Source organism: Anolis carolinensis, chromosome 1, assembly GCF_035594765.1.
Source record: "Anolis carolinensis isolate JA03-04 chromosome 1, rAnoCar3.1.pri, whole genome shotgun sequence".
Lineage (NCBI taxonomy): Eukaryota > Metazoa > Chordata > Lepidosauria > Squamata > Dactyloidae > Anolis > Anolis carolinensis.
Window position 1 is genome coordinate 293904304 of NC_085841.1, and position 10110 is coordinate 293914413.

The 10110-nt window shown below is 36.8% G+C and overlaps 1 long non-coding RNA gene across 1 annotated transcript; it reads left to right on the forward strand.

Moving 5' to 3' along the window:
- Positions 1-1072: 1072 nt before the first annotated feature.
- Positions 1073-8694, forward strand: LOC134295431 (uncharacterized). The gene is made up of 3 exons (XR_010001998.1): positions 1073-2448; positions 2979-3030; positions 3348-8694. It is a non-coding gene; the product is annotated as an uncharacterized LOC134295431 (long non-coding RNA).
- The last annotated feature ends 1416 nt before the right edge of the window (positions 8695-10110 follow it).

A 10110-nucleotide genomic window follows, 5' to 3' on the forward strand; every position in this document is an offset into this window, starting at 1 on the left:
GCTTTAGATATGTAAAGGCCCTCCTGGCTACCGCCAACACCTGGGCCTCCATGGTCAGCTCTGAGTCCAGGAGGACCCCCAAACTGTGGAGCTGTGACTTCAGGGGAGTGTGACCCCATCCAGCGCAGGTTGCAACCTTATACCCAGATCAGCCCTACGAATGACCAGGATCTTGTCAGGATTCAATTTCAATTTGTTCAGCCTTATCTAGGCCATCACAGCTAACAGACACCAGTTCAAGGTCAGGATGGCATCCTTGGCATTTGGTAGGAAAGAATAGTAGAGTTGGATGTTATTTGCACAAGCAGCTAAATAATTTTAGACCAAAAATGGGTAGCAGCGACTGTACTGTTTGTAGCTTTAAACAGTTCTTCCTCTGTGCATGAGGCAGGACATAGGGGGCAAGCATACTGATGTTGAGTTGTTTATTCTGCTCCACAATCACACAAAGTGAAGGATTCTTCTCAGTAGTGCCATTTTGCAAGTTTGTTTTTTGATCTGCTAACTCCACTTCTCAGTTTGTTCAGGGACATCCAAGTTGCCCATTCTTGGTTTTCCCCAAGAGGAAGACCCATCCAGTTGGAATTGCCCAATTTTTCTGACCATAGGGATATTCTTGCTATTGCTGGAGGAACATTAAGAGGAGTGGTGGTTCTCATGAAATATTTTCTTGATTTACGTCTGCTGGGAGGACGCTGATAGCCATACAGTGGGTGACTTTCACAGTGTTCAACCTTATTTCTCTCGCAATTGGCAGCAACTTCCTGTCGCACATGGGGGGGGGGGGGGAAGCAATGCCAGCTAGCTAATGAAGTCTATTAGCAGTTGTAGGTTTAAGACATCCTGTAATTATTATACATATTTCATTCGAGGTATTATGGCATATCTCTTATCACTTACCACTTTTCAGAGTGTTAGAAGCCATAAGAATAATAACTAGATTTGTTTTAAGCAATGATTTTTAAAACAGATTATAATAAACAAATTTAACCTAGTGATAAATATATTTATTTTAACTTTAAAAAAATTAGCAACTATTGGTACCAGATCCTGTCTGATCTTGCTAACAAAGCCAGATCCCCACTGCTCTAGGGCAATCTGAAAAATTAAATGGTGGGATCAGGTTGTTCAGTACTGATTTGGAGCACTGTTGTCCACTACTGCTGTTGCTGTCAAATAAGGTTGCCAAAGAGGATGCACACTAGTGATAACCCTGTTTCTTCTTGTAGTTAAAGATACTAGAAAACCTTTTGTGGCCTGCAATGAAATCCTGGAAATGAGATTCATTGAGGTGTGAAATGACAAAAAATATATTCCATCGGCTGTGTCCAACCTAGTGCCCTCCAGGTTTGCTTGGCTAGGGTTTGTGGGATTGGTATTTTGTAAGCAGCCTTGAATACTTTTTTGGGGGAAGGAAGGGAAAATATATAAATAACATGTAACCACAGCATTCATTCTTTGCATTGTTTGTTGGTTGGAGGGCATATGATTAGGTTAGGTAAGACCACAATATATTGCATTAATTTTTCTTTATACTTTGTCATGTAAGAGAATTATGAGAACAACATTCCCACCTCAGAGAATAAGATTGGTAGGGGCTGGTGACATGAAATATAGCAAGTCTAGCAGTTCATATATTCACACCCAGACAAGGTGGTAGTGTTGTCAAAAAGATAGTCATTCTTTAGGGACAGATAATAAAAAATGGGTGTCTCAACTAAAAATGAACATAGAGGTCTATAACATCAATGGGATTGATGCTTGAATGTGGCTAGTGTGATGGATTTAGCTCAGCAGTGTCCTAGCCAACCAAAGGTACAAGGCAAGGAAGGTAAAGCATCTCTTTCAAGAACATTTGTACCTCTCCTGAAACTTTGTTATGGATGTGATCCAACTAAATAGTTCTTCTTTCTCCCTGTCCCCATATAAATGATTGGCTTATACATTCTATATGCAAAGTACTTTGGCATCCAGATTGGTTTTTCCAACACATCCCTAAGTGGCATAATTATTTTTTCTTTAAAAAAGAAATTAACTGCAAGTTTAGTAGGAGGATGAGAGTTTTAACAGAAGCAACTGCAACAGCTAATTATGTATATATAAAAAGCATATGCTGTTTTTAAGAAACATTATGTTAAACGCTACCATAACCTTTTGTTCTCAAAGAAAGAAGTTAGATAATACAAATGCAATGTGATGTAAACTGTGATGTGTTTTCATGCTGTTTTCATGCTATTAAACTGTTCCCATCAATTTTTAAAGAAGAAATTTATCTGAAGTCATTTGTGAAAAATGCTGCGGCCATGTAAATCTTTGCATTCTGACAGGCTCCTGTTGACTTCAATGTGTGATTGCAATGGAGCACTGAGGAATGGGTAACTTTCAAAATGAAAACGATCCTTATTCCAGCATGGTTAATATATTTGGATTCCAGCCAGGTAGGAAGTGGTAAGTATGGACTTTTAAGCAAATGTGGTCATCTGTAATGAGATGATATAACAAGATGATCTTATTTATTTATTTATTTATTTGAATGTTTTCTAAATTCCTTTTTAAAATGAGATTTTAAAAAGAAAACAACTCCATACCAATTAATATGCAACCTATTAACAGTATTTCAACAAGATAAACAAGATAAGTGGTTTGAGTGTTGGACTATGGCTTCAAAAGACCAGGGTTAAAAACCCAACTCAGTTATGGAAACTCTTCGGCAAGTTAGATTCTTTCAACAAGCCTCTTGTGACCATATATTGTCAAGAATATCCTGCAAAAAGTCATTTAATGAGCTGGCATTGGACAGAAATGAAATACATACATACAAAAGGGAAATATATGGCTACATCAAAGCTCACGTCAATGAAATGGTCTTTTGTTGAAATGAAAAATAAAATAAAATTGGTATTAGATGAGTGTTCTTATGGAACTATGTCTATGATTTACAACACTTATAAGATTTTGTTTCTGTTTCTTGATTCCAGACATCCCACTTCTGATCAGGAACCAGCCTCTGAAGCAAATCTCAAAGAGATGGTGAGTTTATGTGAGAGCAGATGTTTCTTTAAGCACCTTTGTAGGTAAACATCATCTTGATCTGTGCCAGAGATAAAATGGAAGTCTATGAATTTTTGAACAACAGGATATGTACATTTGTCATGAATTTAGACTGTAATCCTGTACATTCCAAGCATAGAAAACAAGGTCTGGTTGGGTACCCTCCCAAGGGTCCTAGTCAACCTATTCTTTCCCCTGTAGCCAGCTCACTGCACTATACAAGCATTGCTCTCCTAACTCCACTTGCCTTCTCAGTAATAGCAAAGGCCTTTTATTTCTTAATTTCTGCATTTCAGTATCTTCCCATGAGCAAACAAAATGAGAGTTTTAATGGACGTAGAATTTTTGTCAAGTGATTTCACCACTTCTTGACTAAAATGTGAGTACATAAAATGATAGCATAAATGAGAAATCATCTTAAGTCTTGTTGTGGGTTTGTTGTGTTGTAGCACAGAGAACAAGATAAAACAACCCTTTAAAATGGCTACTGGGTCTGCAAAGCTCTGGGAAAGTTTTTTTTAAAGTACTTGTTTGCTGAATGGTAACCTGTAAACACATCACGGTGGGTGATAACTGTGATAAAATGCCAGGTTTCTGCAAATGATAGGAAACTTGAAGCAGAGAAGAAGAAACACAGTTAGCAAATGTGCTCACCCTAAGAGCACAAGAAGAGTCCTGCTGGATCAGACTCAGTGTTTATCTATATCACTATCAAGTTACCCTCAGAAGGCAGTCAGATGCCACCAGGTAGCAAGATAGGAATGCAATATGACTTCACCAGTGCTTCTTCACCAGTGCTTCTTCACAGTTCTATCACATCTTGTGGCAGTAAATTCCACGACTGTAGGTAGATTCATATCTCTGATTTATTCCATGTATTATTCCACTTATAATATTAAGATTTTGCAAGGGCAGTTTTTCATCATGCAGCAAACTCTGCTTGGTCTTACATCAAGCATTAGGGATCTAACTTACATTTTAGGCAATTTTGATCATAGAATCATGGCATGCGTTGTCTGATGGACAGCATGTGAGGTCATAAAATAAGGTAAAAAAGTGGAGCCCAGCATTATTTCCCCTAAAAAACTCCATCAGATGAGGTCCCAACTTTAGACTTTGCCCAAGGCATCACTCCTCAAGTGATCTTTTCAAAATTCAGTGTCTCGCTCAGACCTTGTTTTGAGTGTCCTGCCACTATAAATAATGTAATAGTATCGAGGGCAGCAATGGAGACATACAGTTTAATCCCCATATTGCCAAGTCTGCTATCTGTGGTTTTATTTGTCCATATCTGACAAAATATGTCCTCTTTGGGAATTTTCTAGGTCAAGTAGCAGGACTGTATGAGATTCCATGGTTGGGGGTCCTTCATTTCAGCAGAGTTTGTTAACATTCATATATCTATGTGAACTATGAGAATGTATCCTCCATCCCAGGATACAGGACTTGTACTGTATTCAGGGGAATCCTAAGTATTTATTTATTTATGACATTTCTACCCCGCCTTTCTCAATCCCAGAGGGGACTCAAGGCAGCTTTACACATAGGCAACTATTTGATGCCTTAAAACAAAGTACAATTTAAATAAACATTTTAAAATAGGATTATTAAATACATTAAAACATTTAGAACAATTAAAACAAGATTGCATTATTACTTGAAGTAAGTGGAATACTTCAAGTAAGTGGAATGGAGATCAGGTGATTGTAAAGTGCAAGCTGCAAGACACCTACAGCCAATACTCTAGTTTCTTGTGAAGTTTTATGAATCCTTATTTCTTACAATTCTAGCTTCTTGCCACATCATTTAGCATTGTACTAATGAGATGTATGTCAAACTCTTGCACTGGAAAGAGGATATCCAAGGAGCTTTTTCCACCCAGTGTCAGCAGCAGGAGGCATATCATTCATTTAAGTGCACTGCTCATTTACCCAAACAGCTGACTTCACCTGGCAATTAATTTGAAAATCCATCATTTAATTATTAGCTCAAGGGACAAAGTAAATGAACAACATCACTACCCTATTTACATGTTTAATCGGATTAATATTTTGCCTTTCAGATTTCAGCAGTTAGTTTGCCTGAGTAATTTTTTTTCACCAGTAATGGAATGATTAATTGTTTGTTTTGGGGGTGTGCAGATTCTTATTTGTTCTGCTTGGAGGTGAGTTTTTAAAGTTTGAAAATTAACAGTTCCTTGGCAATACATTCTTTGCAACCTATGCTTGAGATGTTATACTTTCCCTTTGTTTTAGTTTGTTTATTTATTAATTTATTTATTTCTATCCTGCTTTTCTCCTGAAACAGGGCTCAAAGCGGCAAACAACACGCAGACAAAATATTATTTATTTATTTGTTTGTTTGTTTACAGCATTTCTACCACACCCTTCTCACCCGAGGGGACTCAGGGCGGCTCACAGAGATTGTCAAAATTTAATGCCCAAAACATAATTATAAAATCAGAACAGTACATATAAATCAATTAATAATACCATAATATAATATTATGTAATAATATTATATAACCATAGAAAATAAACATAATCAAACCTCAACATATCTAATGAAAATTATAAAAAATAAAAACCCCACTTAAAAAGTGTACTTCTCCAATCAGTTGTGTTGCATTTTGAGATAACTCAATCTGTATCACCTGCACACATTCCAGTTTCCTTCAAATATGAAATCAATTAAACTGTGGAAGATTAAATCAGCAACATTATGTACACTAAGTGTAAAGTCAATAAGGTTGTTATTCTTTCTGTGCTATGTTTAATAATAAGCATGGGACCTTGGACATACAAGATAGCACCTTCTTAAGCATGTTCAAAAATATTTTAGGGTTTTGTTGTAGACTAGTTTGTATGCTGGATTGGTGACTACTTGTAAGGATGTCTGCTTTCTGTGCAAAACATCACAGCAGTGAAGTCAACATCAAGGAGTATTGGCTATACTCATGTATAAGTCTAGAAATTTTAATCAGCTCCAAAAAACCTTGTTTGACTTATGCATGGGTCAATGTAAGTACTGTACCTTAACTCTTTTATTAAAAAAAGGAGCTATGCCCTTCTCAGCAGATTGGTAAAAAAGCAAGAGTTTAGTCTGACCTGGGAGAACCTAAAAGAAGCACTGGCCCTATTCTGTTTGCTACAATGCTGCTTCTGGGCTTTTTGAATGTTTGGCTGGCCCACTGAGGAAACACTGGCAAATTCCCCTCTCCATGGAATGCCCCTCAATTTATTTACAGATCATATTGTCCATAATTTTGGTCCCCATGCCTGCTCTTAGTTTTTCAAGAGGCAAATGATATGTTATTGGATGACAATGGGTAAAACCTTGTCTCTTTTTAATCCTTTTCTTCTTCTGTTTTCTTTTTTTCTTCCCTATGAACCTGCACAATCTCTTCGTTCATTGGGGGAGGCCCTTCTCTCACTCCCGTCTCCATCGCAGGCTTGGATGGCGGGAACGAGGGAGCGGGCCTTCTTGGTTGTGGCCCCCCGGATCTGGAACTCCCTCCCTAGGGAGATCAGGCAGGCTCCCACCTTTGCATCTTTTAAAAAGCAGTTAAAAACTTCATTTTTTTGCTAGACATTTGAATAACTCAGTCCCCATGTCCTAAATTAAATCAATATATTTCTCACGCACTGTTCCTGCTTTATAATTAACCGGATGCCCATCCCCTGTAAACAATTAATTTTTTTTCCATCTTGTCGTTTGTCCCACAGCACTTTATAACAATATTACTGCACTTTAAGTCAAATGTCCCCTCCATACTACCCCCCTCCATTAACCTGGTGGTTCATTCCATTTTACTATGTCTGTACTCATTTTATGCTTTTAAATGAGTTTTATGATCATTGTAATGTATTGTTTTATAGTGTCGATTTTGTTGTGGTTTTATTTACTGTAATATGTTTTAACTGTTGTATTTGTTTTGTTAGCCGCCCCGAGTCCCTGTCGGGAGATGGTGGCGGGGTATAAGAATAAAATTACTTACTTACATACTTACTGTTAGAAATCACCTTCCCCATCCTGCTCTCTCTTGAAATTGGTCTGAAACCTGCAGGTTGTCTCTGGCAGCCTTGAGTAAACAGCATCAAATTTGGCTACCTGTTGCCAGGTTTGTGCCAATATATTTGATAATGTAACATGTGATTCTAAAGTCCAACAATATTAGCTTACATTAGGAGAAGTAATATGTAGTTCTGTCACAAGAGACTTTTACAAATCCAGAATATGAATCTATTACATCATTTTTAGAACTCAGATAGTAAAGAACTAATGAATTCAATCCAACTTAGACTGTGTGTTTATGTGCAGTAACGTTACCATTCATATGTGCTTGTGGGTATGCCTTCAAGTTGCCGGCCTGATGACTTATTTTCATGGGATTTTCTTATGCAAGGAATGCTAGTTCCTTCTTCTGAAATACTTCACCTGGCATTTGTTGGCAGTCTACCACCAAAATTCTAAGTATGGGTGACCCTTTTTAGGTTCCAAGATTAGACAGGATCTGGTGCTGTAAAGTCTTTAGGATCTGGAGCCTCTATGTGTTTAAAGTATTTATATGCTAATCTCACCAACTGTGATCAGTCAGTATGTAAGGCCAACGTTCATTTTTCCCCCAAAAAACCCTTACCAGGTTAAGACTTTAGTGGATGGATGCAACTATTTTTTAAAAGCCACATTATTATTTTTATTTAAAGGAGTAAGAGTGGAATTCTATCTTGGTTGAATTGGTAACTCATTCTTCCATGTAAGCACTGCAAGATATTCTTATTTGGGAGGATTAAATATTTCCAGATGATTTATTGCCAGCTCATTCTTAATGTTTGTTGACAATTTGTATCCATAAATTATCCTGTGTTGGCTGTTATTAAAGCCTGTTTATTCCATAAACACCTTACATTAAAACTCATAAACCTAACAAAGCCTATCTAATCTTTACATTTTATATTCTCTAAGAATTTTAATGTGGTTATACTACTTTTTTCAGTAATGATGATGACATCATGAAGTCCTTTCTTCTTTGAATTTATTATACTGAAACTAGAAGCATAAAGGAAATTCATGTTTCTTTCTAGTGAAGATATTTCATATTTCCCAGGATTGGTCAGGGGGCAAAGAATGTCTTGCCTTGGGAATCCAAATGTTTCCAAGGCTTATGATGCATTCTGGTAGAGAAAAATGTGTACAAACCATGCATTTATTTGGTAAATTTGCACAATTAAAAACATGCACACAACCTGCAGCAAAGGGGAGAATGCATGAATAAATGTCTACATTGGGGAAAATTTGTACAAAAAATGTATACTTTAGAGAAAATACAGATTTCTAACACAAAAGTAGAAAAAAATACTAGTCCCAGTTCTTTGAGAGACTAGAAAATTCTCACCTTCCTATTAAAACAAAGGTGTGATGAATGAAGCAATATTTTACTGACAGGATTATAAATCCATTTTGGCGGGTGAAAGGTGCCTCCTGCATTAGCAATGAAGCCTAAATTGCACTTATAGCCTAGAACATACTGAATATGAACATAATTGTTTAGTATTCAAAGTTTCCACGATCCTGCAAATCCACTGTAAATCTGTTACCGCTCACATGATCCTGCAAAATCCCAGATCATAGTCTCTCTTCCTAAGTTGCCCCACGATCACTGTTTGACTGCATTAATGTTAACAAACAGAAACTGTAGATCTGTTAAAGCTTTTGCTCCAGTGAAAATTTGTAATACTACTAATATACCATTTTTTGAGAATAAGGAACATTAATGGGAAATTTGGAATGCCAAAGTCAAATTGCAACAGGTATGAGCATGAGCCTCTTAATAATTGTATTTTAGTTAATGTGATGCTATCTCAACACTAAAAGATGTTGAAGTAGAACTATGCTTTACTATTAAAATACTAATGATCCAAAGCAGCATACATCTTAATATCCACAACTGGGGAGAAATAGCTCTATTTAGATAAAGGATGCATCTATACTGTTGGATTAATGCAGGCACACTGCCATGGCTCAATGCAATGGTATCATGGGAGTTGTTGTTAAAAAAGTCTTTAGTCTTCTCTGTCAAAGAGTGCTGTGCTTTACAAACTACAAATCCCAGGATTTCATAACTTAGAGCCATGGCAGTTAAAGTGGTGGTCAACTGCATTAATTCTTCAGTGTAGTGGTATGTAGGGGCATGTGAACTTTGAGCATTCAGCAATGTGTCCAGGTTCAATTAAAAAAACAAATAAAATATAAAGTCATATCTAAAGACAGAAAATAATATAACAATAGACTAAATATCAAATAGGGAAATTTGTCTGCTTCACTCTTCCATTCAAACGTTGTGAATATTGGTAAATTCTGATTTTAAAAATGAACTAACATATACTTTTACTCTCTTCTTGTAGACACAGACCCGGGCTGTGGTGTAAGCTGGTGAGCAGCCAGCTGCAGCCAGCTGAGACCAATCACTCTGACCAAGAGGTCATGAGTTCGAGGCCAGGAGCCTGCGTTTGTCTTTGTCTTTGTTCTATGTCAAGGCATTGAATGTTTGCCTTATATGTGTAATGTGATCCGCTCTGAGTCCCCTCAGGGGTGAGAAGGGCGAGAAGGGTGTAATATACTGTAAATAAATAAATAAACAAATAAATACTATCTAAGCTTCTAGTGATGAAGCAAGGTTCAGATTAGGTATGATTTTAGAGGGCACAGGTGGACAAAAGGTGTCCAAAATGTTATTTACTGGTGCTCAGGCAGCTTCGACTAAGGCTAATACCAATGAAACATGGGTTCTGAGATTTGTATATGTTAATTAAGATAATCAAGGTTAAGATTTTATTTATTTATTTAAAGACTTAAATAAACTTAAACCATATTTCTGCCAAGAGGTGGCAGAATAACAGTGTAAACCACATACAGGAATAAAAGCAACAAAACATCAATTGTCATCGTCGTCATCATCATCCATAAAACAGCCAATAAAAACTAGACAGCACAATTATGGGTGAAGTGTACTCCATTATTGGCTTTATCACTGCTTTAAAAAAATCTAATCTCTCTGAA